This window comes from Vulpes lagopus, chromosome 9, assembly GCF_018345385.1.
Source record: "Vulpes lagopus strain Blue_001 chromosome 9, ASM1834538v1, whole genome shotgun sequence".
Lineage (NCBI taxonomy): Eukaryota > Metazoa > Chordata > Mammalia > Carnivora > Canidae > Vulpes > Vulpes lagopus.
The window spans coordinates 33,484,906-33,500,010 of record NC_054832.1 but is presented as its reverse complement, the minus strand read 5'-3'; positions in this window follow the sequence as shown (position 1 = coordinate 33,500,010).

Genomic DNA, 15,105 nt, shown 5'->3' with positions numbered 1-15,105 from the left:
AGAAGCAGCCTCCATGGGGGGAGCCTGACGTGGGACTTGATCCTGGGTCTCCAGGGTCAGGCCGGGGACTGAAGGCAGCGCTAAACTGCTGAGCCCACCCCGGCTGCCCAGATTTAAACATTTCTATTTGCAATCTTTCTTTAAAAAAGTTTTAGAGGAAATATTTGACTTTTCAAGTATAATTCATTTCAGTTTCACTCCCTCACTCTGCTTAGGCCAGATAATACTTTTATTCAACCATATGATATAAATTTCTCTCAAACAAATTTGAGCTATTATGGCTCATTAACCCTATATATTGAGGTTTTGAGTTTCACATGACAACAGCAAGAATAGACTTCAACAGTTGTAGAGGAACAGCTTCATATTGGCCCTTGACCTTGTATCAACACAGGTCATGTTAAACAAGACTGAACAGCAGCTGATTTGTCAGAATGCTTATGATTTTCCCAGAACATGGGAGCATGGGAGGCTTATAAGTTGTTGCTACAAGGTCATTCCCACTTGCCTCTATAACTACCAGGGAGGGGGTCATGAAACAGTTTCTCATCACCTCCTGGGTTCTGATGGGATATGAGGCTTTCTAACTTGTCCCCATGCCCTACTTAGGGCACAGCTGCAGCCTATAAAACTACTTAGCTGCAGCATGACATCAGCTTTTCAGCAACAGGTGTCCCATCATTCATGTGATAGTCATCAGGCCTCTTATATTTTAGTATTGCCATATCCAAGTGGCCACAGGATTAGCACTTAGGATATTCTTCCTTTTGCTGTCTATGTTGGTAGTAAACTCTCTGATCTAGGAAAGGGCTTGTTGTTTCTTTTCTGTCAATTCTGTTAGTCATACCTTACTTCGTACTTGACAATAGCAAAATAGCTAATAACAAAGTTGGTCTATGTGTGTGTGTATGTCTTAAATACATCAGGAAAAGATGGATATTTGTGGAAACTAGCTATTTAGAAAAAATCTGTATCTGTACTTTATTTCTTACAATGTCCCTCTCCTCAATTCAGAGAGAGAAAATATTTAGTAAAAAAAAAAAAGAAATGAAACCATGAAAATGCCAGTGAAAACACGAATACATTTTCAAAAATAATTTTAGAGATGAGAAACTGGAGATACATTCATTGCCTATCAGTAGGGGTTTGGTTACATAAACTATGGTGCTCTGACATAAACAGAATACTATGTAAAACATTAAGATGTAAATCTGCAATACTCATGTGGAAAGGGTTGCTAGATATATTTTTAAAATAAAATGCAGGGGCATCCCGGGTGGCTCAGTGGTTTAGCGTTGCTTTCAGCCCAGGGTGTGATCCTGGAGCCCTGGGATCGAGTCCCATGTCGGGTTCCCTGCATGGAGCCTGCTTCTCCCTCTGCCTGTGTCTGTGCTTCTCTCTCTGTGTGTGTCTCTCATGAATAAATAAATAAAATCTTTAAAAAAATGGAAATTGGCAGAACAGTGTTATATTATTTCATGTCTTAATTACATATTGTATATGCATAGCAAACTTATGCATGATTTTGGAAGAAACTGTTAATAATGGTAACCTCTGTAGAGTGGAACTAGGGATAGTGTGGCTGTCCTTTTATTTTTTCCATATTTTTAAAGATTACGTATGTGATTATTATGTATTTATTCCAAGTGCTAATTTTTTTTTGTTTAAATGTACAACTGGTTATTATGTATACTCCAACACTAATGTGAACACTTCTTTATCCCCACCTCCATTAACCATTAACACTCGGAGGTAAAATTAATGCATTATTTTTAAAGTAGATATTCTAAAATAACACCTTCTAGGGTTGCCACAGGTAAAGTCTATAAACTTGAAGCCTAACTTGTTCAATTTCATTTTTTTAAATTTTTTTATTTATTTATGATAGTCACAGAGAGAGAGAGAGAGAGGCAGAGACATAGGCAGAGGGAGAAGCAGGCTCCATGCACCGGGAGCCCGACGTGGGATTCGATTCCGGGTCTCCAGGATCGCGCCCTGGGCCAAAGGCAGGCGCCAAACTGCTGTGCCACCCAGGGATACCTCAGATTCATTTTTAATACTAGTAAATCTCAACCTCGTTAGCTGCTGAAAAAAAGGAAAACTTTTCTTAAAAAGTGGGGTTTTTTTTTTTGCTAAGGTTATAGTTTATTTTTAAAAACTATTTAATAGGACCTGCAAAACTTACACCACACAAATACTATATAAATTTCTAAATTTGCACAAATTCCTAAAGATTTTTCCTAAGTCATTATCTTCAAATTTAAATTTCACTTTTTCTGAGAGTCAAACCACTAAGAATAAACAAAGGCTCAGCTCATTTTATATACTGTTGGAGGAAAAAAGGAATTAAAAACATGGTCCATGTCCTCAAGTAGCTTACAATCTTCCTAGTAAAGCATTAAAAAAAAGTTATTCTCTGCATTAAATCTAAGGACAAAATGATTTTCAGAAACAGGGGCATATGTGTTTAGGAGCTAAAGTAACTAGAAAAGGCCTCAGGCAGTGGGACTGGAACTGAACTTTGGAAATGAGACAGTTTAGAGGAGAGGGAAGTAGCAAGGTTATTTCAGCAATACACTGGCTCTTGTACAGGCTCTGAAGCAAGAATGTGCTTGGCATTACAGGGAAATGCCCAGGTAGATGTCCCTGTCTAAAATGAGAGTATGTAATGGGAAATAAATTTTATACAAGTATGGTGGGGTTGGATTATGGAAGGCTCTCATTTCTCGGAAATGAGAAGCTTTTTCTCACAAGAAGAAGCTTGACCTTGATACTCTAGGCAATGTAGGTTTTTAAAAAAGATTTATTTATTTATTTAAGAGAGAGAGAGAGAGAGAAAGAGAGAGAGAGAGAATCGGCATGGGAGAGGGGCAGAGGGCGAGAGAGACTTTTAAGCAGACCCTGCGCTGAGCACAGAGGCCCGAGGCAGGGTCATCTCACTGGAGAGACCCTGGGATCACCACCTGAGCCAAAACCAAGAGTCAGGCTTTTAACCCACTGTGCCACCCAGGTGCCCTGGCAATGTAGATTCTTGAGAGGATGAGTAGTGACATGATGAAAATAATTATTAGAAATATTTATCTGTTAGCCATATATGAGATAGACTGAAGTAAGGTGAACTGTACTGGCAATGGTAGTGGAGAAGGAAAAAGGTGAAAGTAGAGAATATGATTAAAATAGAAGGATTTAGTAATGGTGCAGATATAGGGGACGCACTATAGGAAGGAGTCAAAAGTAGTTCACATTTTCTCTAGCCAACAAGCCTAGAAGAACTGATAAAAATGCTCTAGGGCAACACTGTTAATTGATAGATGGAAGTAATGAAAACCATATTTTTCTTTCCTTTTTTTTTTTAAAGATTTTATTGATTTGTTTATTCATGAGAGATACATACAGAGAGAGAGGCAGAGACATATGCAGAGGGAGAAGCAGGCTCCATGCAGGGAGCCTGATGTGGGACTCGATCCTGGGACCCCAGGATCATCACGCCCTGGGCCAAAAGCAGGCGTCAAACGCTGAGCCACCCAGGCATCTCAAAAACCATATTTTTCTACTCTTTATGTACCTCCCATATATAATTTCTTCCCTTCAAGTTCAGGAACATTATATATACATGAAGATGTTCTCCCCAACCATTTTTTTCTGTCATTTTTTTCTTCATTATATTTATAAAGTCCCAACCCACAATTCCCCTTGATTGCAATGCTATTTGTTTTATTTTTAAATCCACTAAACTTTCCTCTGACTAAATCTTTATATCTTTTTTCTTATTTCTCAGTATTATTTCAACCCTGTTAAACCTCATGTTCCCAATTATCTGAATACTTTAAATCATTAGGGAGTTATCTTTGTACCAGCCCAAGATGGCAATACATGGAGTAGAAGAAGGTAATCATCAGGGACCATGAAGATCTATAATTAAATTGATGCTGATGGTAATAGTCAAAGATATCCCCACATCTTCAGTCTTGTTTTTGCTGAGATTTTCCTATTTTTGCTACTTCCTTCTCTTAAGGAAACTCCATGAGTTTACATGCTTAAGAATGATCTTATAAACCTTGTAAAAATATTATATGCTATGTGACATGCAATGCCCTTTTCTTAATAATAGCTAAAACACAAAAATCTTCTGAAGTTCATCCAGTGAAAATACTGGAAGGAAAATCTCTAGAAGAAGAAGCCAAGTAAATGACCTTAACTCTTTCACCTCCATTTTCATCTTCCTTCAGGAAGATTTGTGCTGTCCTACTGTGAATTATGCTGGGTACCAAACTCTGGCCAAATGTGAACAACATATTCTTCCTTGATTCTCTTAGGATAGAAGAAATAGGTGGTCATTTTGAAAACTTCACCAAATAGTAAGACAGAGTACAAAATTAAAGAACATTGCAAAAAAAAAATCTAAGTTTTGATTATGAAATAATTAAAAACATATAGCAACCTTAAAGGATTAGATCCACTTTGTAAGCATGATCTCCTTCTCTTTCATCCTCCTGCCTCTATAAGACAAGGTATCTCATTACATCACAAAAGAGCTGTTTTCCTGACATACAGACTCATTCTTGGACCAACTTTTAGGGGCCTGGTTTTAATGTCTCAGACTAAACTGAGGTCTTCTTGTGCAGTTCAGGTTTCTAGCCTGAGGTATGTACCTTATCGATTCATAATAGATCATTGGAATTATTATAATTCACACAATGAGTTACCCAAACCTTCCTAGCTGAGGTTAACAGATTGTGCTAACTTCTCGAGCATCTATGAGGAAATGATCTACAAGGTTACCATCATCATCATCATCCTCTACTTCATCCTCCTCCTCATCACAAAATGACCTTAATCATATCAGTATAACACACACATATTAATAAGAGAGTAGTCATCTCATAGAAACACATAGGAAATGAAGAAGGAAAGAATATGTGCAATTCTGGAGGAAAAAATTATGACCTCCTACACTGTCAGAAATGAGTTTAGTCATTTTTTCTTTTTTTCCTAAAAAAATAAGGACAATTAAATTAAAAGATACATTAAAACTAAAATGAAGGTGAGCCAGAATTTGGAAATGTGAAGTAATGTTTCATCAATTCACCTAACTAGATATGTTAAAATTTTTTTCAATGCTTATGTTAACAATAAAAGGTAAAACCAAAAGGAAAAAAAAATCCTCATTTTAAACAAAGAAAATCATATTGCTAGGCTTACATGTATTTCTTTAGGTGTCAAGATTTTAGAGTAAAAAAATTGCCATATCAATTGTTGGCTCATTAGCAGGGCTTATTGGATTTAAATTAAATTCAATAATTATTCAGTGGGATAACAGGCACCATGCTAGAGGTTAGGTGAATAATAGTAAGAAAAAAGCATTTCACATGCCTTAAGAAGTTAAGTGGGAAGGACAGAATAGTGGGAAAGACAGAACAATTATTAGAGCCATTACCTAGGAAGATATTTTTAGGGTTGAGAATGAGAAACTATAATTATTTGCATACTTATTATTTATTGAATCTGTTTTTTGAAATGAGTTTATTCCTTAAAAATTCTTCCCTCTATACTTTGCTATGTTGCTCTGGTGAGTTGAACTTTACAATCTTCACTTCATTTAGCATTATTAGGGAGTACATTTAATGAAGAGAAGAAAAGCATTAGGTGAATGCTAATGATCTCAGTGTCTAAATTAAATATTGCATCATAATTAGACAGCTGGATTTGCTTTCTTCTTTTGAAGTGCCATGATTCAGGAGAATTTTTCTTAATATTTCAAATCAGTCATATTTGAACTCAAAATTAAAATGCCAGCCAGCTGCAAATCTACCAGTAACAGTTGCATTATGAAGTTTTTATTATTAGAGACATACTAGATACCCAAATTTCAAGTCATAACACTTCAGTAAAACACATAATGTGTAGTTTCCATTAATAAAATAGTTTGTATAGGGAAGCCCCCATGGCTCCGTGCTTTCGTGCCATCGTCAGCCCAGGGCCTGATTCTGGAGACCGGGGATCAAGTCTCACATCGGGCTCCTTGCATGGAGCCTGCTTCTCCCTCTGCCTGTGTCTCTGCCTCTCTCTCTCTCTCTGTGTCTCTCATGAATAAATAAGTAAAATATTTTAAAAAATAATAAAATAAGATACTTTGTATAGAAATAGCAAAATATTTTTATACAAAATAGTGGGTCTGTCATCACTTCCTTTTCAAAGGATGAAAACTGTCAAGAAGTCCTGTTTGCAAGAGCATTTTGGGTTCTAATAGTCAGGGAAGTAATAAAGAGGTCAAAAGAGCAGTCATGAAATAAATGAATGTATTTTCCCAGATGCCACTTGAAGGAGAACACTTTGAAAGATCCAAAGGAAATAAGAAACTTAAATTGAGATTGTCAAGGCTAAGAAAGCCACTGGTGGAAGCATAAATATAGTCATCAAACACAGCTATTATAAAATCATGTTGGGCGGTGCCTGGATGGCACAGTCAGTTTTGGCTTAGGTTGTAATCTCAGCATTGTGAAATCAAGCCCCAGGTCAGGCTCCATGCTCAGCACTGAGTTTGCTTAAGACTTTCTTTCCCTCTCCCCCTGTCCCCACGCTCACTTGTGCACATTTTCTCTCTCTCTCTCTCACAAACAAATAAATAAATCTTTAAAAAAATCATGTTGGCTTCAAACTCATTCTGAAAGCAGAAATGGGATTCTTTGGGCTTCTGTTTTAAAAGGAGTGAAATTGACTGAGGCTTTTTTTTTTTTAAGCCAGAGATCCATTGCTTAACTTGTTTCTGTTCCCAAAGGGCAGTTCTGAGGGCTGTGATACTCTTTTCCACCCACAACACTCCTTTAACCACCTAGTTCCATTTTCCAAATATATAGATAGCACTGAATCCACCATAAAACTATTTTATCCTTCATTGAGTGCTCTCTGTTTGCAGCTCAGTGCTAAATAGAAATATAAGGACCCCTGACTTCAAGGAACTTACAATTTACTTAAGGAGGTGAGAGATATATGCATAAAGACACAGTATAGGGCAAACTAGACAGTATTTATAGAAACTGGCATTGTCAAAGAGATGGTCTTTAATTGGACTTTAGGGATGGTGGAATGGACATTCTTGACTCTGTAACTAATATTCATTACCTGCTTTTGCATTACTAACAGCATCTAGACTTTACCTTGGATAATATCCTCTACTCTAAGCTCAAGTACTTTTTTTATTTTTTTTATTTTTTATTTTTTATTTTTTTTTTATTTATTTATGATAGTCACAGAGAGAGAGAGAGAGGCAGAGACACAGGCGGAGGGAGAAGCAGGCTCCATGCACCGGGAGCCTGATGTGGGATTCGATCCCGGGTCTCCAGGATCGCGCCCTGGGCCAAAGGCAGGCGCCAAACCGCTGCGCCACCCAGGGATCCCTAAGCTCAAGTACTTTAAAGGAAGCTTATCCCACCTCAAGCTTCAGGAGCAATTGTGGTTGGTTTAATCCAATCATTAGCATGTTCCATTTCCCCTGGTCATATCATTGTTCAGTTGGGGCTATGGGCAGGGGCCAGGAAGAGAAGGATACTGACCCAATCAAGGTGAGTTTCAGGAATCTTGTTTGGAATACTGGGAAGAATCTCTCTCTTCTTCCAACAACAAGGTGAAGCCTGGAACCATTACAGCCATTTTTCCAGATGTCAGTCAGCTTGAGGGTGAAGGAAATACAGGGAGGAGGGCACTGGCAAGAGAACTGCAAAGAAGCAGAGGTAGAGCCACTGGATCAAGACAATGTGAAACCTGTTTTACCACTAGGCCAATATATTTCCTTATTATTTAACCTAGTCTAAATTGGTCTGCTTCATGTAGCTGAAAGCCTTCTGGATTTAGATGGCTACATTTCAGGTAAGTAAAGAGGCTGCAGTGTTCTGGGTATAAGTGCTACTTAAGAGATGCAAGTAAGTCAGAAAGTCCTTGAAGACAGAGAATAGACTAGTATGTTTGGGGTGGAGGGTCTATAGAATATAATAGGGCAAGTGTAAGAAAAAAGTGGTTTGGAGGCAGATGTGGAAAAATTTGAAACTCAGGCTATGGATTTTGGACTTGTTTTGTAGGCAGGGTCAATTAATGAGTTTTATTGGGAAATGTCAGAATAACACTTATTGAGCACTTACAATGTGCCAGGCATTATACATGTATTACCTCATTTAATTATTAAAATATTTAATGAGATGCTATCTCTTTTCCTGTTTGACAGATGAGGAACATGCTTAGAAACATGGTTGGTAATTGGCATAGCTGAGATTAGAATACTTGCATTCTGATGTTAGGGCTAATACCCTTAACTATTACTTTAGTGTGCCTACTCCATACAATAGTGAAAGTGGTGCTTTTATGTATTTATTTTTTGACTTTATTTATTTATGAGAGACACACACAGAGAGAGGCAGAGATATGGGCAGAGGGAGAAGCAGGCTCCCTGGGGGCAGCCTAATGGGGGACTCAATCCCACAGATCTGGGATCAGGACCTGAGCCAAAGACAGATGGTCAACCACTGAGCCACCCAGGCATCTCATAAAAGTGATGCTTTTATTTTCTTTTTTAAAAAAATATTTATTTATTTATTCATGGAGAGAGAGAGAGAGAGAGAGAGAGGCAGAGACATAGGCAGAGGGAGAAGCAGGCTCCATGCAGGAAGCCTGATCTGGAAATCCATCCCAGGACACTGGGATCACACCCTGACCTGAAGGCCTATGCTCAACTGCTGAGCCACCCAAGCATCCTAAAAGTGATGCTTTTAAAAGGTTAATCGGAGGCGCTTGGGTGGCTTAGTTGGTTGAGTGTCTGCCTTCGGCTCAGGTCATGATCTTGGGGGCCTGGGATAGCCCCACATTGGGCTCCCTGCTCAGCTGGGAGCTTCCTTCTCCCTCTCCCTCTGCCTGCTGCTCCCCCTACTTGAGCTCTCTCTCTCTCTCTCTCTGTCAAATAAAAAAAAATCTTTAAAAGGTTAATCTGCTAGTGGTATGTGGAATGATTTGGAAGGAAGAGTACAAGGGAGTGAAGCAAGGGAAATAGTTCTGGCACAAAGTTTTAGAAGTAAAGAGAATACAGTGATTATTTTGTCCAGTTCTACTCATTTTATAGAGGAATTTGTAAGTTCAGAGATTGTGACGCCTAAGATGACATAACTAATTAGCGGTATACTGACTCAAAGTCCAGTGATTTTTCTTCTACAACATGCCTAGGATCCTGCAATTATTTGAGTGGGATGTGATAATAACCTATGTTAGAATGGTGGTAGTGAGAAGAATTTATGGGATATCTCTGAGATACTGTAGAGAAATAATAGTATGTAGGGGCTGACCAGATCTAAGCAAAACATAAGGAATAATACAGATATTTTGACATTTCTTCTCCAGAAGATCTGGGGGGAATGGTGACTACAGTGATAGAAAAACGGGAGGTAGAAAAGGAACTTTATTTTTTTTGTTGTTGCGGAAGGGTGTAGTCGATAAATTGTGTTAGGCATATTAAATTTGAGGTGGTAGTGGAACCTCAAGTATAAGTGCTATACAGGGCAGCCCGGGTGGCTCAGTGATTTAGCGCTGCCTTTGGCCCACAGTATGATCCTAGAAACCCGGGATTGAGTCCTGCGTTGGGCTCCCTGCATGGAGCCTGCTTCTCCCTCTGCCTGTGTCTCTGCGTCTCTCTGTGTGTGTGTCTCTCATGAATAAATAAATAAAATCTTTAAAAAAATGCTATACAGATACTTGAGTATGAAGGACTAAGATTGGAGATACAATTTTATTTACTTATATTTTTAATTTTAAGTAGAGATTACCTAAGGGTAAACTTAAGTAATGGGGCTTGAATTTACAACCCAGAGATCAAGAGTTATACATTCTACTGACTGAGCCAGCCAGGTGCCCCTTAGATATTAGTTTCATAGAGTAGTGGCTGAACCCATAATTTTCATTAAATACAAATTAAAAGTAAACAACGTGAGGCCATTATTGTTTTTTTTAAAATCTCCTGCATCATCTGGGTTAATTTCAGTTACTTAAAAAAACTTTAGCAGAATAAACTTTCAGTTACCTGAAAAAAAACTTTTGTAATGCTTCTGCTGGATTTGTATAAAAATCCTCCAATCAGTGGTGGAGAGAAGATAAGGAATAATATGCTTAAAGTTGTACCTTATTACGATCATCAGCTCCATACACATTTGTATATTAGAAACACTATTTATAAGGTAATTAATTCCTGTGTGCATATATTTTAACATTTGGGGGCCAAACTCCTTCTTTTTCACTTTTGGTACTGCTTCCATTTTATTAAAGATTCTCATGTATAGTTTTATTTTTAATTATTTTTTAAAAAGATTTTATTTATTTATTCATGAGAGACACAAGAGAGGAGAGGCAGAGACACAGGCAGAGAGAGAAGCAGGCTCCATGCAGGGAGCCTGATGTGGGCCTCCATCCCGGTCTCTAGGATCACGCCCTGGGCTGAAGGCGGCGCTAAACCGCTGAGCCACCCGGCTTTAAAATGGAGCCTTATTTATCCTTTGCTTACATATGGGGAATGTGTCTATTACCTTTCCCATGCACTTACAAAGGAGCTCATTTTCTCAAGGGTGTTATGATCTTGAGACATCTGGGATTTTCAAACCCTGGTGTTTTTTCTCAAAGGAAAATGATGTTGTGGAGCCTGCCAACATTTCCACACCTTCAATGTGGTTTTTCAAATGTTACCATTTCTTAATTCCTTGACTGCTGGGTAAAAAAAATTTAAAAATATTAAAAATATCCTAAAAAGGATACATTTTAAATAACTAAAAAATAAAGGCATTGGGCTGCTTTTTATGTTGATTCCCTGCAATACAGATGCTGAATTCCTTTTTCATGCTACCCAATAGAAATTTCTTCGAAAATGAAAATGTTCTATATTGGTTGGTACTCTGCAAAACGTAGCCACTAGCTAGCCACATCTAGGTATTGAGCACTTGAAATGTGACCAGTGTAACTGAAGAACTGAATTTCTAATGTTATTTGATTTTAATTAATATAATAATAAATTGATATAAGTTTAAATAGCCACATAGGGCTAGTGTGGCTATGGCTTTATGGCTAGTGGCTGCCATGTTGGACAGCATAGCTCTAGTTCAGTCTGACACTATTACAGGGTTAAATAGAATCCAATGGCCAAAGATGGCTATGGCCAAACAGTGTGTTTTTATGGTCTTTTCTTATTTTGGGGATGCAGTTCAACACTGATTTAGTGAGATTTTATACCTTTAAATCAAATTAAGTGAGACTACTAGATTCTTTTTTTTTTTTTTAAGATTTATTTATTTATTTATTCATGAGAGACACACAGAGAGAGAGGCAGAGACACAGGCAAAGGGAGAAGCAGGCTCCATGCAGGCAGCCCAGTGTGGGACTCAATCATGGGACTCCAGGATCATGCCCTAGGCAAAGGCGGGCGCTAAACCTCTGAGCCACCCACGGATCCCTGATACTACTAGATTCTTGTGTGGACTCCTCTCTTTCTCACCTGTCACAGCTAATTGGTCATCAAGTCCTATTCATCCTACATCTTTTTTTTTTTTTTTTAAAGATTTTATTTATTTATTCATGAGAGACACAGAGAGAGAGGCAGAGACACAGGCAGAAGGAGAAGCAGGCTTCATGCAGGGAACCCAATGTGGAACTCGATCCAGGGACCCTGAGATCACGCCCTGGGCTGACGGCAGGCGCTAAACTGCTGAGTCACCCAGGGATCCCCTCACCCTACATCTTAAAAATATTTTAAAGACACTCCCTCCTTTCCATCTCCATGGTTCAGGTTCTATGTGACCTTCATTATTTCAAATGCTTCCTTATTTTTCTCTTTATCACCACTCTTGCTTCTGTCCATTTCACTTCCTACCTGTTCAGAGAGTAACCTTTCCTAAAAACAATCTCACCATATCATTTCCCTACTTTAGAATACACTTCACACTCAAACTGTGGTCCATGGATCAGCAGTATATGAAGCTTCACATGGAGCTCACTAGAAATGCAGAATCTCAGGCTCTACCTTAAATTAACTGAATCAGAATCTGCATTTTAATGAAATCTACAAAGCTGATTTTTATGCACATTCAATTTTGGGAAGCACTGTTGCAGGATGAAGTCCAACTCCTTACCATATCTTAGAGGTTCTGCTTCCAGCCTCATTTGCAGCAACTGCCTCTCTCAGCCTCTTAATACCCACACTCCAAGTCATACAAAACTATACAGTTCCATGCATTCATCTTTCTTTTTTTGCCTAAATAATTTCTCTCAAAACCCATTTGAAAATTCTTTCTATGATCACTCATAAAAGGTAGTTATATCCTCTTTTTATTCCCATAATTATATAGATACCTCTCTTATAATATGTACTACGATGGCTTATAAGTGTTTGTGCCTCGTACTAGACTGTGAAGTTTTCGAGGCGGACATTATTCCTTATACAGCTATGTGTTCTCAATAGTTTCTGATACATGCTTGCTGTTTGAGTGGTATGTTTCAGAAGCCTTAGATAATGGTAGTATTTTATAGGATCGTTACATTTGAAAGGTAGAAAGAATCTTACTGATCATCTGGTAGAAGAATTCTATTTTATAAGAGGGAAACCAAAGCTCCCAAAATTAAATAACTTCTCCAAAATTATTGGCATGTTGACATTTTCTCTGTATATATGAGGCACCCTATAAAACATCCAGCCAATAAATAAATTTATTATTCTCTCACTGGTATTTGAATGAACTAAATTATCCTTGACTAAGATAAAGACTCTAATAAACTTGGATTATTCTTGATCTCTTCTGTTAATCTTTTCTTCACCTTTCCCTTGTGGGAAATGACAGGACTCTCTTCTATCTCCCTTTCAGTTTAGTGTTATATGACGCTAATCAGAAAGATAGTGAAGTAATTAGGGATGCAGTACCATCAGTACACAGCTGATAGTAAGCTTTGCCTCTCCTTTCATCAGATCTAGGATGCAGTTTCTTGAATTTCAGTGTCTGGCAGAGTAAAGGACATGGACGAAAGTATTTGGATCAGACACCATCTAGATAAGGCTAAAGTGATCCTCATAGGCAGAGGGAGGCATTTGAAGTATACAGCAGCCAGTTCATGTTGCAGAAGATAAACCCACCCTGTGACTTTGAAATCCACAATTTTGTTGGAAATCTTAGGTTGCAGGTTATTCCTAAGTGATTAGACTTTGGCCAAGACTTCCATAATCACTTCCTACATGTTTTCAAATAAACAACTATTATTTTTTCTTCCAGTTGGGAAGATTATCATGGCTTTATCTTCTTGCACTATATTTTAGGCTATGTGGATAACTTCTATATCCATTATTATGCTTCTTACAAATCCTAGGCCACTTGATCGATTTTTGCCAGCAATATTCATCAGAAGATGGGCCCAGTATTCTTGGTATTCCTATTTCTGGATTCCAGACAGAGTAAAAAAATCTTGTCCTAAGGGAAAATATAATCTAATCAGAGGGATTTACTCTTTCTTAATGGAGAATTCATTAACTATTTCAATCAAAAATTTTTTTCAATCAAATTTGTTAAATGTCTAGCATGTAGTATGGTAATTACAGGACGGTTAGGACATGGACCTTTATCTTGGAACCACACTGTTTGAATTTTACAGATTTTTCTATACCCATTACATATTGTCCATCTGAGCCTAATTCATATTGCACCAAATACAGCACAACCACAAAATTTGATGGGTAAATGGGTACTTTTGAGAGTGAAAGGAGTTGCAATTAATCACTACATCTGGGGCAGCCCCAGTGGCTCAGCGGTTTAGCGCCGCCTGCAGCCCAGGGTGTAATCCTAGAGACCTGGGATGAGTCCCACGTTGGGCTCCCAGCATGGAGCCTGCTTCTCCCTCTGCCTGTGTCTCTGCCTTTCTCTCTCTCCTGTGTATTCTCATTAATAAAAATAAATAAAGTCTTAAAAAAAAAAGCTACATCTGATCAACAGATTACACAAGAGCTGTCCTGTGCAAGCTGGGATCGCGTCAGGCAAACTGGAACGTATGGTCACCTTAACTAAATATTAGTTTCTATTATAATTGGTTTTTTTTTTTTTTTTTTGCATTTTAAGAAAGGGAGTTTAGGACCAGTTTGGGTTAAATATAACTATTTTATGATGCCTATTACATGTTAAACATTGCAGTGAAAATGTACTCATATTTTAGTCAGGGAAACAATATATGCATATAACCATATTAAGCAATTGCATATAATGGCATTAATACTCGACAGGGAATGGGGACACCTCAATTTGAACATTTGCCTTAGAATTCAATCTTTTCCTTCCGTCAAATCAATTAACCTCTCAGGTAGTTTTCTAACCTATGAAATAGAATGATACTAATTCTTCAAGAGGTGCTGTGAGAAGGTGGTAAAAAATGTGAAAGCAGCTAAGGTGGCATGTATTGAATAACGAATGCTTGATAAAAGATAATCTGAGTTTGTTGATTTTCTAGTTTAATGAAAGTCAGCCAGAGTGGAGACTAGAGACTCTTATTCTCTTGCTAAACATTTTTATTATGAAGGATTTTTTTACTGTCTTCCATGGCCAGTTTTGCTCCCTTCACAGCCCCATCCATATTATTTTTTTAAAATGATAAATTTATTTTTTATTGGTGTTCAATTTGCCAACATACTGAATAACACCCAGTGCTCATCCCGTCAAGTGCCCCCCTCAGTGCCTGTCACCCATTTACCCCCATTCCCTGCCCTCCTCCCCTTCCACCACCCCTAGATTGTTTCCCAGAGTTAGGAGTCTTCATGTTCTGTCTCCCTTTCTGATATTTCCTACCCATTTCTTCTCCCTATTTCCTACCCATTTCTTCTCCCTTATTTTGAAGCAAATCTCAGATATCACATCCAGTAATTTCATCCATAGGTATTTTAGTATGTATTACTAAGGATTCTTTATTTCTTTTTTTTTTTAAGATTTTATTTATTCATTCATGAGAGACACAGAGAGAGGCACAGAAACATAGGCAGAGGGAGAAGCAGGCTCCATGCAGGGAGCCCGACGTGGGACTCGATCTCGGGTCTCCAGGATCAGGCCCTGGGCTGCA